At 33.4% G+C, this 24,224-nt stretch overlaps 2 protein-coding genes across 6 annotated transcripts in view; one reads left to right on the forward strand and one right to left on the reverse strand.

Moving 5' to 3' along the window:
• The window catches only part of LOC143253469 (dystroglycan 1-like), an 85,942-nt gene extending 69,745 nt beyond the window's left edge, over positions 1-16,197 (reverse strand). Inside the window, exon 1 of one of the 5 annotated variants that reach the window (XM_076507439.1) lies at positions 15,986-16,197. The gene's annotated coding sequence lies outside the window, so the exon portion shown is untranslated. The remainder of the gene's footprint in view (positions 1-15,985) is intronic. The other 4 variants (XM_076507437.1, XM_076507441.1, XM_076507442.1 and 1 more) reach the window with 4 other exon arrangements.
• Positions 1-24,224, forward strand: part of LOC143253470 (uncharacterized) — a 41,031-nt gene that overhangs the window by 5,820 nt on the left and 10,987 nt on the right. The gene's annotated exons all lie outside the window — the stretch shown is intronic.

Below are 24,224 nucleotides of genomic sequence, written 5' to 3' on the forward strand. Positions count from 1 at the left end.
GACGACCCCGAAACAGTTGTAATTAAGGTCATAAAAAAGGAAAAACAAAGTGTAGGTTCGTTTTGTGCAAAGCTACACAATGGACCATCTGCGCTGTTCCCACCACGGGTATTGTAAACCGATTTTTAGTGTTATAAGCCTTCATACTTTTAGCTGAGCCACTTGGGGCCTGTCTATATGTAAGCGTTAAGTACCGATGAATAGGGGTCATTGAATAAAATCCTAATTGTTTAATCTTTCAGAAGGTTCGTGTTCATGGTTTTAAGTGACATGCTCCGAGTGGTTCTGTTGTAAATCGTAAGACTTTTAACGCTAAACTTCGGGTTTCGATACCTGTGGCAGGCAGAGCACAGATAGCTTATTGTGTAGTATTATGTTCAAAAGCAAACAAATAAAAATAAATTTAAGTCTTTCATCGTTTATCCGCAGGCAAACGTCGCTAAAAGTTTGGTTTCGATACCCGTCAGGGGCCAAAAGACAGGTGTTTGTCATTGTAAATTTAATGCCGTTTTCACCCTTCGCTATTAAATAAAATTACATTTGCCGACACAGTGAGACAAAGGACAAATATGTTGGGAAAATTTTCGTTTGGATAAAAGAGGAAAAAAAAATTATATCTTTAAGTTCTTGAAAAGACCACTGCGTAACAAGTCTGTCGGGTTTCTCACGGTTGCTTGTCCTTTGTGGATATTTGGGTATGTTGGATTTTAGATACCCAGGAGGGTCAGGTGCAAGAGACCTCTTCCTCCATCCCTAACTTACATTTCAGCTCCTACAATGTTGCAGTTGTAGTGCTTTAGGGCCAGAGTAACCCACAGTACTGCGGCCCTTTTCAGGACAATGTCCATATATTGTCTTGAGTTGCCTTTTTTATTTATATTTCTTTATTTTCTTCTTTTATATAATTTTCATTTTTAGAAATATATTTATATATGTATAAAACACCTATGAATATTATACTAATTCTAAATGTCTAGTGCATGGTGGCCAGCTTGACTTCTGTTTTTTAACTATATATAATCATTGGAGAAAGGTACTTAGGACTATGATCATCACGTACAAAGATCGCACAATAAATCATTTTTATGACAATTTTTATTAAGATAATTTAATACATTGTACAAGAGTCTGTCGGATACTGTCTCTAAATTTGAATACTTATACATAAATGTGGATGAAGTACTGCGTGGTACTTTATAAGCTGAGATTATGATTGAATTTTGTAAATTCGTTGGTAAAAGAGTAGCCCAAGAGTTGGCGGTGGGTGGTAATGACTAGCTGCCTTCCCTCTCGTCTTACACTGCTAAATTAGGGACGGCGAGCGCAGATAGCCCTCCAGTAGCTTTGCGCGAAATTCGAAAAACGAACAAATATAAATATTGTTCGTTTGATGTGAAGCATAACGCTGCATAATGGACTATCTGTGTTACGCCCACCACGGGTATTAAAACCCTATGTTTCAGTATTAGGTTCCTCTGTAGTTTATTCATTCAGTTCATTTCCAGTCTAATGTTTAACAAACTAAAGTAAGCTAAACGTCTATTTTGTTTCTCTGCTAATATGTTTAATAATTACAACGTATCATATACTGTTATCTTCATGTATTGATATTGTGTAAATTATCAAAGTAATTATAAAAATAAGCAAATGTTAGACAGAAGATGAACAAAAATAAACTGAATAAGGCAGTGCGTACTCGTGAATAATATTTATTGTAGTTTTCGAAGAATACGTTTTTATCATATTATATAATGTTTCGTCAGTAGTGTAATAATACTGTTCAAATTACATGTGACGTCGGTAGTGTGGCAATATTATTCACATTACATGCTACTGTGAGATCGTGTAATAATATTGTTCACATTACGTGCTGGTGTCACGCCAATAGTGTAAAAGTATTGTTCACATTACATGCAACTTTGAAGTCAGTAGTGTAATAATATTGTTCACATTATATGCTGCTGTGAGATCAATGGTGTAATAATATTGTTCACATTATGTGCTGGTGTTACGTCAATAGTGTAAAAATATTGTTCACATTACATGCAATTGTGAAGTCAGTAGTGTGATAATATTGTTCACATTACATGCCGCTGTGACGTCGGTAGTGTGGCAATATTATTCACATTACATGCTACTGTGAGATCGTGTAATAATATTGTTCACATTACGTGCTGGTGTCACGCCAATAGTGTAAAAGTATTGTTCACATTACATGCAACTATGAAGTCAGTAGTGTAATAATATTGTTCACATTACATGCTGCTGTGAGATCAATGGTGTGATAATATTGTTCACATTATGTGCTGGTGTTACGTCAATAGTGTAAAAATATTGTTCACATTACATGCAATTGTGAAGTCAGTAGTGTGATAATATTGTTCACATTACATGCTGCTGTCACATCAGTAGTGTAATAATATTATTCACATTAATGCTACTGTGAGATCAATAGTGTAATAATATTGTTCACATTACGTGCTGGTGTCACGTCAATAGTGTAAAAATATTGTTCACATTACATGCAACTGTGAAGTCAGTAGTGTAATAATATTGTTCACATTACATGCTACTGTGAGATCAATAGTGTAATAATATTGTTCACATTACGTGCTGGTGTCACGCCAATAGTGTAAAAGTATTGTTCACATTACATGCAACTATGAAGTCAGTAGTGTAATAATATTGTTCACATTACATGCTGCTGTGAGATCAATGGTGTAATAATATTGTTCACATTATGTGCTGGTGTCACGTCAATAGTGTAAAAATATTGTTCACATTACATGCAATTGTGAAGTCAGTAGTGTGATAATATTGTTCACATTACATGCTGCTGTCACATCAGTAGTCTAATAATATTATTCACATTAATGCTACTGTGAGATCAATAGTGTAAAAATATTGTTGACATTACATGCAGTTGTGAAGTCGGTAGTGTAATAATATTGTTCACATTACATGCTGCTGTCACATCAGTAGTGTAATAATATTATTCACATTACATGCTACTGTGAGATCAATAGTGTAATAATATTGTTCACATTACGTGCTGGTGTCACGTCAATAGTGTAAAAATATTGTTCACATTACATGCAACTGTGAAGTCAGTAGTGTAATAATATTGTTCACATTACATGCTACTGCGATGTCAATAGTGTAATTTCAAGAAAAGTATACAGTGTTAGTTACAGATTCTGACCCGTAATTTACACTACCCATGTCGCATCGTGTAAGTTACTAGACCTATAATTTACACTACTCGTGCCGTACCGTGTAAGTTGCTAGAACCATAATTTACACTAACCATGTCGCACCGTGTAAGTTAGCTAGAACCATAATTTACACCAGTCATTTTACACCCTGTAACTGAAATCCTTGTTACTGTATAAATTGATATGGTGGCGTCCCGATCCCGGAAAAAATTCCAACATAGAATGTTAAAATGTGTTAGCTTTAAGTTACGAAACCTGACTCTTAATCAGAAGATAAGTGTACTGCTGCTATATTTAGAAGTGTGAAAATCTAAAGCAAATAAAGAAAACTTTGATGCATATGGACATCGTTTTGTAGATACTTCAAATATCCTTACTACAAAGTACTTTACGAACCCTGGAAGGAACCATAGTCACTAAAGCGTCAGTAAACATTTAGTACTAACTGAACATTTAATCTAGTGCTACTTGTTGCTTCCACCATGAATAGGAATAGTTCGAAAACACTTGTAGTTTCTTATAATTTCAGTTCCGGCATCGTGTCCAAATCTAAAGAAACTAGCATAAATAGCCCTCGTGTTGCTTTGCGCGAAATTCAAAAACCAAACCGATCTAAAAAAAAGAACTACAATAGACGTAAATGATCTTAAATTACTGATTTACTATAATTCACCAATGGCTGTTTAGCTCGAGTTCTATAACCCGAAGACGTTAAACTCGGCCATCTATATCACCAGTAGGTTTTGAAAAACAAGCCTGTCGTTTATTTAATATGGTTCTTGTTTAACATACAGTTACTGCAGTTCACGGTAAATGTATATAGCGAACCCTGTAATTATATTTATCAACACATCTGTTATCTTGAATTAAATGCGTATCATCACTGTGCTACGTTATCTGAATTTCACACGGTCAATAGTTTGATTCACAGATGTCACGTGATGGTAAAGGTCAGCACAAAAATACAACATGACTGTATAACTAACACTGTTGTTTATGGAAATTTACAAGTAACAACAACCTGAAGTAAGACCAGGAATAGAACACTCTGTGACTGGTCGTGAAAGAAATAATCCAGACGAATGTCCACGCGTGAACAATATCATTAGACTTGAAAACACCCGTATCATAAAACTTTGGTACTTGAGCGAGATTATTAGAACAGCTCACGTCTTTATACAACTTATATCTAAAACCAGGGTACATACCAGCCACTGGGACACAGGCTGATGTTCGTATGTTCCAGAAGGAAGGACAATCAGCAAATAACTCTAAAAAATACAAACCAATAAGTCTCAGAAGCGATATAGAAAATTACATGAAAAAAAATTAGACTCATTAATTACCTTGAAACTAAATCAATACTCCCGTAAATACAAAATGGGTTTCGAAAATCAAGACAAACAACGGATCATCTCATAAGATTAACTGAAGGAGTAATAGATGGCGTTAATTTAAAAAACACGCACAGTCGTATGCTTCCTAGATGTTGAAAGAAAGTATTTGATAAAGTATGGCACAATTAACTCAGATACAAACTGTCCAAACTAGGATGCCCCATAGAAATTATTCGCTGGGTTTTTATTTATCCCCATGGACGATAAGAGCATCAGAGGAAATGATGAGGACAGCTACTCCCAGTAACAAAAAAAAATAAAAAATGATGACCTAAGAAGGTCAGTTTGTTGATGTGTTACATTGTTATGAACAATACTCTAACATTTGTCAGTTTGTTGATGTGTTACATGGTTATGAATAATCTTCTAACATTTGTCAGTTTGTTGATGTGTTACATGGTTATGAATAATGTTCTAACATTTGTAAGTTTGTTGATGTGTTACATGGTTATGAATAATCTTCTAACATTTGTCAGTTTGTTGATGTGTTAGATGGTTATAAATAATCTTCTAACATTTGTCAGTTTGTTGATGCGTTACATGGTTATGAATAATCTTCTGATGACAAATGTTGGAAGATTATTCATAACCATGTAACACATCAACAAACTGACAAATGTTAGAGTATTATTCATAACAATGTAACACATCAACAAACTGACCTTCTTAGGTCATCATTTTTTATTTTATTTTTGTTACTGGGAGTAGCTGTTCTCATCATTTCCTCTGATGCTCTTATCGTCCATGGGGATAAATAAAAACCCAGCGAATAATTTCTATGGGGCATCCTAGTTTGGACAGTTTGTATCTGAGTTAAATGTGCCATTATTCATAGCAATGTAACACATCAACAAACTGAAAAATGTTAGAATGTTATTCATAGCAATGTAACACATCAACAAACTGACAAATGTTAGAAGATTATTCATAACCATGTAACACATCAACAAACTGACAAATGTTAGAGTATTGTCCATAACAATATTGTAGTTCTTTTTTTTAAATCGGTTTGGTTTTTGAATTTCGCGCAAAGCTACACGAGGGCTATTTATGCTAGTTTTTTTAGATTTGGACACGATGCCGGAACTGAAATTATAAGAAACTACAAGTGTTTTCGAACTATTCCTATTCATGGTGGAAGCAACAAGTAGCACTAGATTAAATGTTCAGTTAGTACTAAATGTTTACTGACGCTTTAGTGACTATGGTTCCTTCCAGGGTTCGTAAAGTACTTTGTAGTAAGGATATTTGAAGTATCTACAAAACGATGTCCATATGCATCAAAGTTTTCTTTATTTGCTTTAGATTTTCACACTTCTAAATATAGCAGCAGTACACTTATCTTCTGATTAAGAGTCAGGTTTCGTAACCTAAAGCTAACACATTTTAACATTCTATGTTGGAATTTTTTCCGGGATCGGGACGCCACCATATCAATTTATACAGTAACAAGAATTTCAGTTACAGGGTGTAAAATGACTGGTGTAAATTATGGTTCTAGCAACTTACACGGTGCGACATGGTTAGTGTAAATTATAGGTCTAATAACTTACACGGTACGGCACAAGTAGTGTAAATTATGGGTCTAGTAACTTACACGATGCGACATGGGTAGTGTAAATTACGGGTCAGAATCTGTAACTAACACTGTATACTTTTCTTGAAATTACACTATTGACATCACAGTAGCATGTAATGTGAACAATATTATTACACTACTGACTTCACAGTTGCATGTAATGTGAACAATATTTTTACACTATTGACGTGACACCAGCACGTAATGTGAACAATATCATTACACTATTGATCTCACAGTAGCATGTAATGTGAATAATATTATTACACTACTGACTTCATAGTTGCATGTAATGTGAACAATACTTTTACACTATTGGCGTGACACCAGCACGTAATGTGAACAATATTATTACACGATCTCACAGTAGCATGTAATGTGAATAATATTGTCACACTACCGACGTCACATGTAATTTGAACAGTATTATTACACGATCTCACAGTAGCATGTAATGTGAATAATATTGCCACACTACCGACGTCACATGTAATGTAAACAGTATTATTACACTACTGACGAAACATGATATAATATGATAAAAACGTATTCTTCGAAAACTACAATAAATATTATTCAAGAGTACGCACTGCCTTATTAAGTTTATTTTTGTTCATCTCCTGTCTAACATTTGCTTATTTTTATAATTACTTTGATAATTTACACAATATCAATATATGATACGTTGTAATTATTAAACATATTAGCAGAGAAACAAAATAGACGTTTAGCTTACTTTAGTTTGTTAAACATTAGACTGGAAATGAACTGAATGAATAAACTACAGAGGAACCTAATACTGAAACATAGGGTTTTAATACTCGTGGTGGGCGTAACACAGATAGTCCATTATGCAGCGTTGTGCTTCACATCAAACGAACAATATTTATATTTGTTTGTTTCTCGAATTTCGCGCAAAGCTACTGGAGGGCTATCTGCGCTCGCCGTCCCTAATTTAGCAGTGTAAGACTAGAGGGAAGGCAGCTAGTCATTACCACCCACCGCCAACTCTTGGGCTACTCTTTTACCAACGAATTTACAAAATTCAATCATAACATCAGCTTATAACGTACCACGTAGTACTTCATCCACATTTATGTATAAGTATTCAAACTTAGAGACAGTAACCGACAGACTCTTGCACAATATATTAAATTATCTTAATAAAAATTGTCATAAAAATGATTTATTGTGCGATCTTTGTTCGTGATGATCATTGTCCTAAGTACCTTTCTCCAATGATTATATATAGTTAAAAAACAGAAGTCAAGCTGGCCACAATGCACTAGACATTTAGAATTAGTATAATATTCATAGGTGTTTTATACATATATAAATATATTTTTAAAAATGAAAAATATATAAAAGAAGAAAATAAAAAAATATAAATAAAAAAGGCAACTCAAGACAATATATGGACATTGTCCTGAAAAGGGCCGGAGTACTGTGGGTTACTCTGGCCCTAAAGCACTACAACTGCAACATTGTAGGAACTGAAATGTAAGTTAGGGATGGAGGAAGAGGTCTCTTGCACCTGACCCTCCTGGGTATCTAAAATCCAACATACCCAAATATCCACAAAGGACAAGCAACCGTGAGAAACCCGACAGACTTGTTACGCAGTGGTCTTTTCAAGAACTTAAAGATATAATTTTTTTTTCCTCTTTTATCCAAACGAAAATTTTCCCAACATATTTGTCCTTTGTCTCACTGTGTCGGCAAATGTAATTTTATTTAATAGCGAAGGGTGAAAACGGCATTAAATTTACAATGACAAACACCTGTCTTTTTGCCCGTGACGGGTATCGAAACCAAACTTTTAGCGACGTTAGCCTGCGAATAAACGATGAAAGACTTAAATTTATTTTGATTTGTTTGCTTTTGAACATAATATTACACAATAAGCTATCTGTGCTCTGCCTGCCACAGGTATCGAAACCCGAAATTTAGCGTTAAAAGTCTTACGATTTACAACAGAACCACTCGGAGCATGTCACTTAAAACCATGAACACGAACCTTCTGAAATATTAAACAATTAGGATTTTGTTCAATGACCCCTATTCATCGGTACTTAACGCTTACATATAGACAGGCCCCAAGTGGCTCAGTTAAAAGTATGAAGGCTTATAACACTAAAAATCGGTTTACAATACCCGTGGTGGGAACAGCGCAAATGGTCCATTGTGTAGCTTTGCACAAAACGAACCTACACTTTGTTTTTCCTTTTTTATGACCTTAATTACAACTGTTTCGGGGTCGTCTGGTATTTTTTTAGTCCAAGAAGTTTACATACGGCTAGCTGGTCCATATTGGATAAGCATATTCGGTGACGAGGATTCAAATTCGCAATCCTAACCTTTATTAGACCGTTAAAGATCCTATAAAGAAATATCACTCCACACTCGTAAAACGCTTAAGACCTGCAAGGAATAATCTCGAAACATAATCCATAAGGCCTCCAATGAACAATACCTTTCTCAGCCTTGCTCCCGCTCACACAGAGTGCTTTGTTACACAATATAATTATGTCACTAATATAAGAAAACAGTTTTGCGATATAGTGTTTTAAAGGATTATTATGTGACTAAAAGAAAATAAAAATTGTGAAATTTTATTAATTTATTATTGAATACAATCAGCAGTGCCTTTAACCTACAAAAGAATAATGAAATATAAAGCTTTATGCTATAATTTCTGACTTTTAATTCAGAGGTCGCGTGCAGTTAAGAGCCGGTAAATTCGAATAAGATCTCGATGCAATCATTAGTTCCAAATATGGTAGCACCTCAACCACATTCATGCACAAGTATGCAAACATAGATACAATAGCTGAAAGACTCTTGCATAATTCTCTAAAATATTTCAATAAGAATTGGCATAAAAATGACTTAATGTGTGATCTCGACAGATATCACGTACATGATGTAAATGGTCCTAAATACCTCTCCCCTTTTAACATATATTTAAGAAATGTAACACAAGCTGGCCACTATGCACTAGACACTTAGTCCTTGTTTCTTTTTATTTTTATAATTATTATTTTCTTTTTTAATCATTTTTTTCTTTTTTTATCTCTTTTTGAATTATTATTCAAGTATTGAATAATAATAATTATTATTACTTTCTTTTTTTTGTGTGTGTGTGTGTTACTACAAGTAGTAGTAGCATTCTCTCAATCGAGAAAAAGGAGAAAAAATACAAAATATATATATATATATATATATATATATGAAAATACAAAAAAATATATATATATGGGAAAAAAATTAAATGAAAAAAAAAAAAAAACTTCTTGTTCGTCCATGCATGGACTGAGCCCTGAAATGGACCTGAGTATGATGTTATACTTTTACTCTGGCCCAAAGCTTTAAAAAAAACAAAAACAAAAAAAAAACCCTAAAGACAGACGCTATAATCGTTCGGGAGGGAGGAAGAGGTCAAATGTACCTGACCCTCCTGGGTATTTAACAACATCAATACCCAAATACCCACACAGTCAAACTTGGAACTAGTTCCAAATACAAGTAAACACATGTTAAAATATTAGAAATTAATGAAAAGTTCTTCAACGACTGAGAATTAACTTGTGAAATCAGTAATTGTTGGTCAAGAGAACTTGATAAAAAATATGTCAATCAGGTTTTTGTTCATCACCATGTAACACGTCAACAAACTGAAAAATGTTAGAATGTTATTCATAGCAATGTAACACATCAAAAAACTGAAAAATGTTAGAATGTTATTCATAGAAATGTAACACATCAACAAACTGACAAATGTTAGAAGATTATTCATAACCATGTAATACATCAACAAACTGACAAATGTTAAGAGTATTGTCCATAACCATCTAACACATCGACAAAATGACAAATGTTAGAGTGTTATTCATAACAATGTAACACATCAACAAACTGACAAATGTTAGAGTACTGTTCGTAACAATGTACACATCAACAAACTGACAAATGTTAGAGTATTATTCATGACAATGTAACACATCAACAAACTGACAAATGTTAGAGTATTATTCACAACAATGTAACACATCATCAAACTGACAAGTGTTATAGTGTTAGAGTGTTGTTGTTCTTGGTTTTGTGAAACAGCAAAACTCGAAAACTTTGAGTGATGAGGATGTCTTTCACGATGACAGAAAAATTTGTGGACTGTTGTCCATGTTCCTTTCACCTAGAACTAAACAGAGACGTATTGGATTCCCGAACGACAATCCCATGGTGTAAAACATTAACTAAGTCAATTGTAGTTATTATATTTTTTCACCTAATTCATGTACAAAACCGATTTTTAGGGTAAGAATTAATAGCACTATGTTATTCATTTTGTTTTTACCACCAATATCAACTTCAAATCCCGTTGTTGTAGCAACAGTGCACATTTCTAGTAAGTGTGTGTGTGTTTTTCTTACAGCAAAGCCACATCGTGCTATCTGCTGAGCACACCGAAGGGAATCGAACCACTGATTTTAGCGTTGTAAATCCGTATAGTTACCGCTGTAATAGCGGGGTCTAGTAATTGTAAGGACACGAGTAACAAATATCATCATGGTTACAGAATTTTGGGTCACCCTCTATTAAGACTCGTTATACATAAGATGACTGATACGCACTAAAATGAGAGCCACATTATGAGTCACATTTACGTTACACATAAGAATTTCATAGCAATCTTCGTTCAACGTAACCTTCATTGTCCTTAGAATTAAATGCAAAATTTTATCTTCTGAATATATACACATTTCATATCATCACGGAAGTTAATAAGGCTGGTAAAATTATAGTATCACCGCCTTCACTGTTCCTATTATTGTTATTACTTCGTTAATACTTCGCTTCGTATAAAACATGTCTTACGTTGTTTCGTGAGGACAAGTCATTTTAAAAACGTTCTAATATTACACATCATAACTTGAAGTATAGATTTAACAAAGAAAAACGTGAAATAGAGAAACGAACAAACAAACGTTAACATTACACAAATTACTATACGTGCTAAACTAACTAGAACTGTGTATTAGCAGAAAACATATCGAATTATTTTCTTTGACGCACGTTTCGTGTACGCGAATCGCCGGCGGGACTGTTAGACGGCACATCCTAGTATGTCACGTGGAAGACTTGTTACGATTGGTTGAAGAGCTCATGTAATCTAACACTGCAACCCATACATCGCGAAAAAACGTAGATCCGTTCAAATAGACAGACATCTTATTAAAAAAAAACAACTGGTTGTTTCATATGACTTTACATCCCATGGGAATGTAATTCAAATAAACGAGTGCAATAGCACACTCTGGTGTGGAAAAAAAAATTACATTAGGGGTCGTTTATAAATTTTGCCATTTTCACAAACTTAAAAAAATATATGTTTAAGAGAGGAGATAGGGGCTCGTGTACGATTTTCAAAAATGTCAAAAGGGCGCCATTTGCTGTACATGAATTATTTCACGCATAGAGTGACCATAAAAATCAATAAAAAATAACACTTCAATTATTTTTAGATTCAATATCGATCGCTCAGTGGTGAAGATGTCCCGATTGTAGATAAGTGCATGAGTCCAAAGTTCGAGTCCCTTACCGCAAGAACAATCGCACTCCGCGTTTTGTGTTCATGAGTGTTGCGTTATGAGAGTGAATGTAAATTTTCACTATTCAATTAGACAATACCGAAAGTTGAAAAGGCTAGTACAGATGGCTCTGGAGTAGCTCTGAGTAAATAATAAAAAAAAAAAAAGATAATTGAAAAACGTAAACATCATCAATAAAGTTTTAAAACTATCCAATATCTCAAAATGATTTTGAAGTGATATATTTAAAGCCACTAACTTACCTTACTATTTCTCAAATTACCGATTAATTGAATGGGTCCTTCCTATTGTTATTTTGTTTTTGTTAAGTTTAGTCACCAATATGGCGCCCACACAAGGATTATGTCAGTCAGCGTGGATCAATAAGCCACTTTTACTCAGTACATTATGGGTACTGGTCTTAACAAAACCTGCTCTTGAACCCGTCGAATACTGGTGCCACAGAAACTTACACTAATTAGACTGACGATGAAACATGCCTTATTAAAAGATGGAAATCACAGTTTCGGTTCAGGATTTTCAAATTGCTTACAACGATATGTCTCCCGGTGGGTGAGCAGTAAGTTTACAGTCTGGAACTACTAAAGTTCAGAGTTCGATATCTGCACTCGACAGAGTGCAGTTAGTACAGTTGTGTATTAAAACCTTGCTATAGATTGTAGGATTTATCCAAAACCTATGTGTTCTAGAGAAATGTGACTTTTACTTGGCCTCGCTTCAGAAACATCCAAATACAATAGGCTTCAGTGAGTTTGTGCTATAAACAGTAGATGTAATGTGGTATACAATAAACAATAAGTATTCACGACTACTGCAAAATTATTAAAGTTATGAATCTGAGTGGCTGCCAGGACTTTTATATTCAAGCTTTCAGACCACGTCAAGTTTATGAATCCAGGAAAAAAGTCATAGGAAAAGTAACAATACAAACACAAACATATGTATATCTACAAGCACTTAATTCGTATTGTCAATGTGTAGAAGTCATGTATTGTCAGTTAATAACCGATTTAAAATATTTTTTGTTTTATTACTATAATTATTTATGGTGTTTAAATAAAATGTTACTTTTTTTCCTGTGACTATTTTCTTTCACAGAGTTTACAAGACAAAATATTACATACGTATGTTTATAATTATTCAACCCCACCTCTCTGGGTTCCAGTCCAAAGAGAGTTTATGGCTTTTAATGCAACGTTTTAGTTATCAGGTCCAATATTATCAATATTTCCCTTCGTCTGTCACGATCTTCTTTAGACCTCCAGTTTTCCCCGTAAATAATTATTTCTTTTTTTACATACAAAAACTAGCTACGGTTATCATTACATCTTTAAATATTTCTTTTTTCAAATACTATAATTTCCATTTAACAGAAAGATTAGTTTGATTTAAATTCTAGAAAAACACTTCATATTTCCTCTAAAAGAAAGATTAACTTAAACTAAACTCAATAATAAACACCATTATTTAATTTAAGATTACCTATCAGAAAAATTAGTCATCTAAACTCAAGAAAAAAAACGTCATATTTCTTCTGATATTACCCAATGATAACACAAATACGTCTTCCTGATTCGATCAACAGTACATTGTAGGCTTAACTAAAGATGCTTCAGGGGATGTTAATGTACGTTAAAAACGAGCGGAGATAGGAAGAATGATTTAATAACAACTACTTGCATATAGACATACAAAGAATCACGCCAACACCAGTATTTCAAGAAAACTACGGTTTGTCTCCAACGCTTTCGTCACATCTCTGATGTTTTGACTGAACAACCACAACACATTTAAAGATACAAACTATGCACTAAGGATGATTCCATTGTAATCGCACCAACTAATTTTTGCAAGGCTCGGTGACAAGTAGAACCACACAATTCATTTAATTACTATTCAGTAATTTTGGTAACGTTTATTTTATTGTTTGTAGATCTGTAGATGTCTCCCAAAACTTTCAATGTTCGTATTTTTAATTGTTAATGTATCAAAAAAATTTTGTTTTGTTTTTTAAATTGATTTTGTACTTACATTTTTTGTACAATATCCTTTTAGTATTTCATACAAAACATAATTGAGATGTAAGCGACCCTGTTATTATAAGCCTCTGCACTGAGGCCACGAAAAACCTGGAGCTAGACCTGGGACGAGTGAATAAAAAAGCTTATAATGTTGTTTTATACTGAAATCCTCCAGAGGTCATAAGGTTAAGATATTCTCCCAACCTCTTCCTCTCCCTAATCTTCTCAGAAATGCAGGCTGTCTGCCCGCCTGGCTCATCTGAGATGTTCTAACTATTAAATGATTATTTCACTTTCCTCAAGGTAAATTATTTACGATTGTAAACGAAATAAATAAATTGGACCAGTCTTCTATAACTCTCTTCCCCATCTCCTTAAAAGCTGAATTTTCTGAATTTATTTAGGAAATCTAATACTTTACACCATTTACCTCGGTCAGTTCACCTTCACAACCAGACTGGTTATACACAAAGTTTCTTTTTCACTTGCTCTTTTACAACTGTTGATGCAAGGGTTAGAGTAATATAAGGAATAATTTGACGTTGGATTACTTATTCATGCATAACAAGTAGCATGGTTGCAGGTCTCAACTCTTTAGCATAAAAGAAAAACAACAAAAATGTCTGGGCTGGAAAACAAAAGTAAACATTATTGCAGCTGTTCTATTAAAATATTTATTTACACTAACCCTATTTGAGATATTCTATATATATTTAAGATGCGTTTTCGTAAGCCTCCTTAAGCCTTTCACTGGGTGAAGTTTTAATTTTTATTGAATTATTCCTACTTTTGAAAATTGCTGAACGAGGAAAAACATTTAACAGTTACAGATAGTCTTGAATAGAATATAAAATCTGATATTTTAAAACAATATAACATATCTGAAAAAACAAACAAACATAAAATGGGTTAAACCTCTTAATCCATGAGATGAGATTTAAAAAATGAAAGTTTAAATTCATAAGTTAAAAAAATTTAGTATAGACTCCAATTGTCTACTGTATGTTCTTCATAGACCAAGCATGGCCATGTGGTTAGGGCAATCGAATCGCAATCAAACATGATCGCCTTTATAGCCCGTAGGGCATTATAACGTGATAGTCAATGTCACTATTTGTTAGTAAATAAGTAGCCTAAGAGTTGACGATGGGTGGTGGTAATCAGCTGCCTTCTCTCTGGTCTTGCAGTGCCAAATTAGAGCCGGGTAGCGCAGATAGCCCTCGTGTAGCTTTGCACGAAACTCAGAACGATCAAACATGTTCTTAAAAGATCGACGACACGACATTTCATTTTTAAGATGGTCAATCACTTGTTTGTCTGTCAGGTCTCAAATAGAACCCATACAGTAGTTTTACTTTACGTTTCAAGAGCATAACGCAGTAGTGTTATTGAAAAACGAAAATGCTAGTAATAATGGTTCGATTACTAAATGTATTCACTGTCCAACCAGCTTATTAACAACTAAACCAATTATTCGAAGTTTACCAAGCATGCCAACAACTTTTTATAAGTAACCCATTCCCAAGTATCAGATACTATAGGCTTGCTAGTAGTGCTAGCTTAAGTATCAGATGCTAAAGGTTTGCTACTAGTGCTATCCTCAGTATCAGATACTACAGGCTTGCTACTAGTTTTATTCTTAGTATCAGATGCTACAGGCTTGCTACTAGTGTTATCCTAAGTATCAGATGCTACAGGTTTTCTACTAGTTCTATCTTAAATAACAGATGCTTTACTACTAGTGCTATCTTAAGTATCAAATGTTACAGGTTTGCTACTGGTGCTATCCTAAGTATCAAACTCTATAGGCCTACATTTACTATTCAAACCATAATTTTTGCTGGGTTTGAATACCTCCGTAGTCTGATCATATATATTGTTACTAATAACATTGGTAGTAATATTAATAGATACAACTGTCTATAAAAATGTTTGACATGTTATATTCTACTTCATTTTATATATCAGGATAAAATATGTGTTTTGTATTTCCTATGTCATTAAATCACTACTGCAAGATCATTTTATAATGTATTATAAGTTCTAATACTATTTCATTAATGTTTTTAATGCGATAAGAATTTATGTAAAATAATTAATTACGGTATTTGGAAAAAATTAAAATTATAAATAGGTCAAATGCGTTATTGAAAAAAAATAATACTTACCACTTTTAGCTGTTGAAATCTCACTGTATTTGATAAAAATTAATGCATGTTAGAGTGTTGCTCTAGCTTAGATTGTTAAAACTAAAGTAACGTGAAGTCCTCAACGGGAACCTTAAACTGATTATGTAAAACGTAAATTCTGTCTATTGAGGCGGAGCTTCGTCGCTTAGCAACAGTCCATCTTCCAATAATGCGCCGGTAGTTGTATAACTAGGATGTTAAACTTCGGTTCCTAGCGTATCATTGCGGGGAGCCATCTGGAAATAATAAATTTTTACAAGCCTAATTTATTATTTTTTATTATCATTAGTGTGTATCAATAAGCACGTGACAGTAGCAGGCAATTAAAATCTGTTTAAAACTGTTCCCAGAATTATAAATAAATTATAAACGAGAAAATTAAACAGTTATAACAAGATAACAGGACATTTACAAGAAAAAATATCAAGTTGAAGCGAAAATCACTCACCAAGAAATATAAATACACTGAAGTTCATGGAATAAAGTAAATAAATATACAGAACTAGGGGAAAAATGATTATACAGTTGTTTCATATAGGACACAGCTTAATTTCGAATGTGCTACTTTAACACAAACAATAACTTAATGGATCCTTATTTTCTTCATAAAATTTCTTTAGCCACAACCAACTGTACTTATAGTATTGTAACTTTTGTCTTGCCCTATATTTATCAGTATGGCAGAAATTTTTGAAAACGAAATAGTAATTGTTTCCAACACTAGACTAACTTAACGTAAAATTAAAAAGATTGATCCTGGATTTTTTCTGCAAAGTCTCCTTTTTTTAATCATTTTTCGTGAATTTTTCCCTTTCACTTGTCCTGAGTAAGGTAAGGCTAATGCTTAAGAGGAGGCAACAATTATTACTAATAGCTTAAATATAGAGTTGGTGAACTGAAGATGTTAACGGCATGATTATTCAACTTAGCAGGTTTTAAAATACCCTAGTAATAAATAAAGTGAACAAATGCTTGAATGTTTACTGACGAACAAACTCATACGTAATATTTGTTTGTTTACAACAAAGCCACTTGGGCTATCAGCTCTCTTTACCATGGGGAATAGAAACCATCGAATGACCATACATAATATATATATATGCAAGCAAACAGATGGACAGACAGATAAATATACATCTAACTCACCTACACAAAGTACATTGATAGTTAACATTAAAGTATACATGAATATACAACGTGGTGTTTCGTACTTTTTACTTAAAACAGCACCTTATGTGACACCCTGGCTAAACAACACTTTGGTTAAGCAATTCAATCAGAAATTCCAAGAGTAGAGCATAAGCATGTCTAATTTAAAATTACTGATCAGAAGAATGTTAATCACCCAGAAGCACCAGCCGCTTATGCGGCTACTCTTAACTGAATGGCCAGACTCTCTATCACAGCTGTTCCCTCTCCTCCCCACAGATGAAAGCTGTGAATGTTTGTTAGAAGCTGTATATTGGCCTATAATGAGAGCACGTAAAGCCGACACTGTTAATAATAAGTAGTCAGGGTAGAAAACCAAAACTGTCCAAAAATGGTATGAAGTATCGCATGTTTTTTGTTGTTGTTGTTTTTTTTTTTCATAGGGCAAATGATTGTTCAGTTCTGACGTTACTGTAAATATGGCTATTAATATAACCTCGAGAACGTGAGACACAGACTGGTACGAAGTGGTCAGTGACTGTTCGAAATTTGGTTCTAAGAAGACGTAACCAGACCTGAAAGTTGAAATGTATTGGACTAGAAACAGTTGGCTGAGAACAGCTAGATATATGTAAAAAATTTCGAATTTTTCGGCGATAATGAACAAGAGTTTGTTCAATGTTGGAGAGGAAAGCAGCGTCATCGTTAATGAGAGTACAACAGTTTTATGATCCGTGAAGTAGAACAGCATTATGGTCCGGGAAATGAAACCAACATTATGGTCCATTAAAGTAGAACAGTATCATGTTCCATGAAGGAGAAAAGTATCATGTTCCATGAGGAAAACAGCATTAAGGTCCAGGAAAGAAAAACATCATTATGGTCCATGAAAGTAGAACAGTATTATGGTCCATGAAGGAGAACAGCTTTAGGCTTCAGGAAGAGAGAAAGGTGTCATATTCAACATACAGTCCTACAAATGATCATGGTAGGGGAATAATGGAAGTTTGGAACTGCTTGTAGTCAAGTCCACAGTGTCGGTGAAGTGCACAAAACTGATGGCACCCTTTTGATGACAATTAAATACGCATCATGCTCTCCCCCAGGAACATGTCTCATTGAACGAGTATTCATCTTCGTGTAAGGCAAAATCCTAAAAATCCAAAATGGTAAAACAATATCTGGACAGTAAAGTGGCCTAGGTACCATTTGACCCACACAAAAGATCCGATATTAACACTCTTGAGTTCTTAAATATTTACGTAAAGTTGAAATAATGTAACACAGTTTATAAGGTCATTTGACATTATATTTCACAGTCTTATATTTGTCAACTGTACGGCATAATGTAATGCCCTGTGTCAAGCAAAACATTCACGTATTAAATACTAGTACATTGTACAATTTATCCACTTTTTGTATACGTTTCGAGCTATTAAATATGTTCACCATTATTTGTTTTATTATTATGCACAAGATTACACAAAGGGCTATTTGCACTCTGCCTATTATGTGTATCAAAACCTATTTTTAACAATATTTCACCACTCAATATTTATTGTTTGTGACTATTGTGTGAAAATTGCTTGAGTGTTCCTACCACGAATTCAATGATTTTATCTAAGGAAAAAATTGAAAACTTTAAGCCTAAGTTATGGCAATTTTGTGATTTAAATATACACATACGTACTATAAACTATAATCGATTGCTGCAGTAATTGATATGTATCTAATTGTTGAGTTATCCAGAATTTTATTTACAAAACAAGTGTCGTCCTCTAGTGACGATTATTCTAACTTTAATAGAATATACGGTAATCCATTTTCCGCAACGATAACATTAAATGGTATCCATAAAGCCCTTGTGCAGTTTGAATCTTTAATAACTTCACTTCTATATAAGATATAAACAATCTGTAACATAAATTAAAAAAGGAATATATTTAAAATTTAAATAAAATGAATAATTTTAACAAATGAATTTCTGTAAGGCGCTACCTTGTGGTAACGAGATCTAAATTTCGTCTGACGGTTCATATAGACTTCAGCTCAGCTAGCCACAGAAATCCAATTCAAAATTGGATGACAAAATTAAAAGAGACTGGTTCCACGAGGGTAAATGATGAAACTGTGTTATCTGTAGAGCAAGCGCTTACAGATATTTCACGAAAATCGGTAAAATGGGCTTCCTTGGAATTAGGTATTCCTACGACAAAAAAAGTTCATAAAATTATCAAAACAAAATTACTTAAGCGAACGTCCAGAAAGTGTTGTTGGAAGAACGGTGGATATGATGATATGTTGAAAGTTAATATTTTTATAATTAAATATGCTAAACCATGAATGAATTTCCTTTTTTTTTTGTTCATTTTACAGATTGTTTATATCTTATATAGAAGTGAAGTTATTAAAGATTCAAACTGCACAAGGACTTTATGAACACCCTGTATGCATATGTATGTATAGACGAGTACTTGTTTGATTTGTAATTTGTATAAAAAGAGTCAGAAATTATTAGTTATTTAATAAAGTAGTATTTTCTCTATGAAGTTTCTAGGTTCAGAAGATCTCCATTTATAATAACATAAAAAAATCACTATTGTAAGAAGTTACTGTACTTGTAGAAACTAGTTACAGTTCGAATATTTAAGTTACAAAGTATTTATTAATATATAATTCACTTTCTGTAATAATGGAGTTAACAACGTTCATTTTACGTTCGTAAAGATGAAATCACACGTTTTTTGTTTCTAAATACATTTCCTAAAAATAATAACAAGCAAATGAAGTGCTGTGTCAACAGAATTATTTAGTCGAGTTTGGTATTTACTGTGTATATACAGAAGATGGCGTTCGGCTTGCAGATATATTGTAATAACTTCATTAGAGTATATTTTACCCCTTTACATAAACTTATGAGAGTAGTTCCCTATAATACATCAAAGGTTAACGACTTACAAGTGAAAGAGGTTTTATTAGACTATTTCTCAAACTGTAAGACTTTGGCTAAAAGAAAACATGTAGCACTTTATACTCTACTCTCGTTTTTCAGCTGAAAACGTTTTAAAATGTTTTTGAAAATTAAACTAAACAAATCGTTATGTAAAGATGATAAACGAAAGTAACAGCATTCAAATAGTTTTGATTTTCCTGCGGTAATTGCAGGAAAATATTAAATTAATTCAATGCAAAACCTTACGCTGTAGCTTTTTTGTTAGGTAAGCTCAAGCCTATACAACGGGTGATGACCTATCACATTGCTTTTGTCACTCTGGGTATCGAAACCAGGTTTATAGCATTGTAAGTTCACTGGTGGTCTCGTGCTACAGATATACTTTTTTGTTTTGTTTAGTATTTTTATTTATTTACGATCTTATTCATTTAAAATTAATATTAAACTTAGCAGTTAGAATGCTGTATAAAACCCAGGCATCTGGATGAAAGATCAAAATCAAAAGGAGTGACATTGGACGCCAGTTTGTGTTACTTTGTGTTTGAGATGTCATAAATGTTTTGTAAGTTGTTTTTTTTTATTGTTGGAAATTAAGCACAGAGCTACACAATGAGCTATCTGTGCTTTGCTCACCACGGGTATCGAAACCTGGTTTCTAGCGTTGTATGCCCGCAGAAATACCGCTGTACCACTGGAGGGGGCGTTTTGACAGTAAACTTTTTATTTAAATACATTATTGCAAGTAAACTGTGTAACTTAACGTTCAAGGTACAATTTTCAAACTTTCGTACACGATCGACAGATAGTTACTATTATGCTTGTAGTTAATAATTCGTGAAATATTTTAACAAGAAAACCACGAAGATATTCAATAACTTTAAGTTACTAAAGTACAAATGAACAATATTTTATATGTAAATGTTATTACCTTTGGTGATAACTGTCATTTATTTGTTTTCAAAATAATACACTTTGTAACTGATCCCTAAAATTAATTATTTAAAACAGATCTTTTGTTTATTGTTAATCACAAGGTCACACAAAAGTTATTTGTGTCAAAACCTGATTTTCAAAAGTACACATAAAAGAAATAGCAGTGAAATTAAACGGTTAATAAATACTTACCTGGAAACAGAGAAATCTTTCTAAATTTTCAGTAACTTTCTGTTCCTTTTTTTTTAAATACTAAAGACTTAAGGAGGTACTGGTGCTTAACTATTTTTAGATAATATTTGTGATTAATTATCTAATGTATTCTTATCAACATTTCAATATATATAGCTGTTTATATCTTTTCTCTTTAAGTTCCAACAGAAAATAGAATGTTATTCACACGTGTTCCTAGCAAATAAATGCCTAATTATTGAGGGCAAGGCATGGCCACATGGTTAAGGCTCGTAATCTGAGGGTCGAGGGTTTGAATCCCCGTCACACCAAACATGCTTCGCCCTTTCAGCCGTGGGGGCGTTATAATGTGACGGTTAATCGCACTATTCGTTGGTAAAAGAGTAGCCCAAAAGTTGGCTGTGGGTGGTGATGTCTAGCTGCCTTCCCTCTAGTCTTACATTGCAAAATTAGGGACAGCTAGCGCAGATAGCTCTCGAGTAGCTTTGCGCGAAATTCAAAACAAACCAAAATCCTAATTACTGAATTGTATATATTTCTTAATATTCTGACGCTGGCAAATTTTCGGTAATTCTTAACTTATTCTGATTTTTTTAAATATAAATTTGATTGGAAAAACTTATCTTTCAGGTGTTTTTTATTTCTTTTCAGAAAATTTTAGATTCCTTCGACTTTCTCTCCGAGATAAATTAAGAATTTATTTCACTAAGTTTCATCGTTAAGTTATTCGGAAATGTCTGGCCTGGCATGGCCTAGCGCGTTAAGGCGTGCGCTTCGTAATCTGAGAGTCGCGGGTTCGCACCCGAGTCGCGCCAAACATGCTCGCCCTCCCAGCCGTGGGGGCGTTATAATGTGACGGCCAATCCCACTATTCGTTGGTAAAAGAGTAGCCCAAGAGTTGGCGGTGGGTGGTGATGACTAGCTGCCTTCCCTCTAGTCTTACACTGCTAAATTAGGGACGGCTAGCACAGATAACCCTCGAGTAGCTTTGTGCGAAATTCTAAAAAAACAAACAAAACAAAACAATCGGAAATGTCACACCATCTCATTTACGTTCAAATATCTATTCTTCCAAAGACGTCTTTGCTAGGTGCATAGAATATTCGAGGCTCGAGCCCATAGGAACGGGAATTTTCAGCATTTCACTGTGATATCGATTATGTTTTTCTATTCAGATTTTTCAAGACAGCAACTGGGATTTGGAGCTCTATTAAATAGAATCGGGGCCTTTGCATTTTGTTGTTCTTTTAAATAAGTGAATGTAAGTGTTTCCTGAATTTCTGTAAGATATTGGTTGATTTTTTGGTAAAGAGTTTATTCAGAGTTTTTACATAATCTTTTAATATTTTACTGAAATGTGAATGTTAATTAATTTCCAATTGTAAAGCAATTTGACTTTGAAATTGATAATCAGTGGTGTTTTTTTTTACTTTTGATTTCGATCATGTAATTTATTAACGTGATAGAAAATTTGAAATATTGGAAATAATTATGGGAACAATGAGGGAAAAATCTATAAAAAGCATGTACTACATAAAGGTGAAAATTAACTGAACGATGGTTCCATCATGTGTTGATAATACGATGTGACAAGCCCAACCAATCAAAAAGTGCCACATCAATATGAAATTTACAGGCAATCATACTATGCCCAGTAGCAGAAGTTTGAATCTAGTTTTAACTCCCAGGATTGAAATACTGCATGACAAACTTGTAGAAACTACAGTTTTGGCTAACCAAGGATCATCCAGATGAAATATTATGGCAAGATTCCATGTTTAAGTAGAAGTTGTATGGAAAAGTCTGAAAGGGGCACAAGGTGCTATCAATGTTCATAATTGAAGAGGCTGAGACAGAAAACTAAAACTCTACAAAATTTAAGTATAATTATATTACTAGATAGACGATATTCGAGTACATATCTTGTCAACGACCTTGCTGTGAACATACGTTACTTCAAGAATACCTCACGTCGCTGTAATATTTTTTTAAATTTAGACGTGATGCAATTTTGCTATTTAGTCATACTTATAAGCCCTGTCTTTGTAAATGATACTAGTATGATTGATTGATTTGTAGAGGGCTCTTTGCTCAGGCTTACTTGTGAATAATCTAATGTCGTGAGCCAAAGCATTGTTTCCACTGTTATCTCGAAACAAACACTTCATATTTACATAATATGAGATATTTTCATCAAAATTAAATATATACTGGTATTACATACAATAGATCTTACTGTGTTTGTATACTCTTATATAGAAGGAGGTTTTCAAATTTGCAATATAAAGAAGATTTACTTGTAAAAATAAAAGATTAATTCTAGAAAAGTCGTAGAATCAAAAGAGTTAATAATGTAATGTTGGTTTATTAAAAAACAAAGTATCAATTTTATTTGATTAAAATTGTGTAACACTGCAGATAGAATGATAGTATGATACAAGTATACTTAGTTAGTGATAGATAAAACTCTGAATCAACAGGTAATAGTGTGGATTTTATAGAAATACTACACTGGTGTTTTTCATTTCTCTTTGACCTACGGTGGATCAGCAATAATGTTTTTTGTATTCCAGGTAGCAATTTTTTTTTAATTATTACAGAGTCTCAAAAATGTACAATAAAAATATATATAAAGCTAGGACGGTCCCTAATACATTGCAAAGTATTTTTTGCACGTGCGTAATCTTCGTTTATAAAACAGGATTTGAATTTAGAGCTGTGGCGGTGGTTGCAACGCAGGCCTAATGAATTTAAACTTTAAATAATTGTAAAATAGCTATAGGCATTCATAATTGTTTTGACAATTAGACACCTCTATTTGACTTAAGGTAAGTATAGATCATAGATGCAGCACTAAAAGTGACATGTATATCGTCTTAAATAAATATTACACAAGTTTCATGTCGTAAGTTTTCTATAGATGGCCTAACGTTTGAAAAGTCTGCTCCTCTGTCCAGCCTAAGGTTGGAAAGCCATGATAATGAATT

This window comes from Tachypleus tridentatus, chromosome 6 (assembly GCF_004210375.1).
Source record: "Tachypleus tridentatus isolate NWPU-2018 chromosome 6, ASM421037v1, whole genome shotgun sequence".
NCBI lineage: Eukaryota > Metazoa > Arthropoda > Merostomata > Xiphosura > Limulidae > Tachypleus > Tachypleus tridentatus.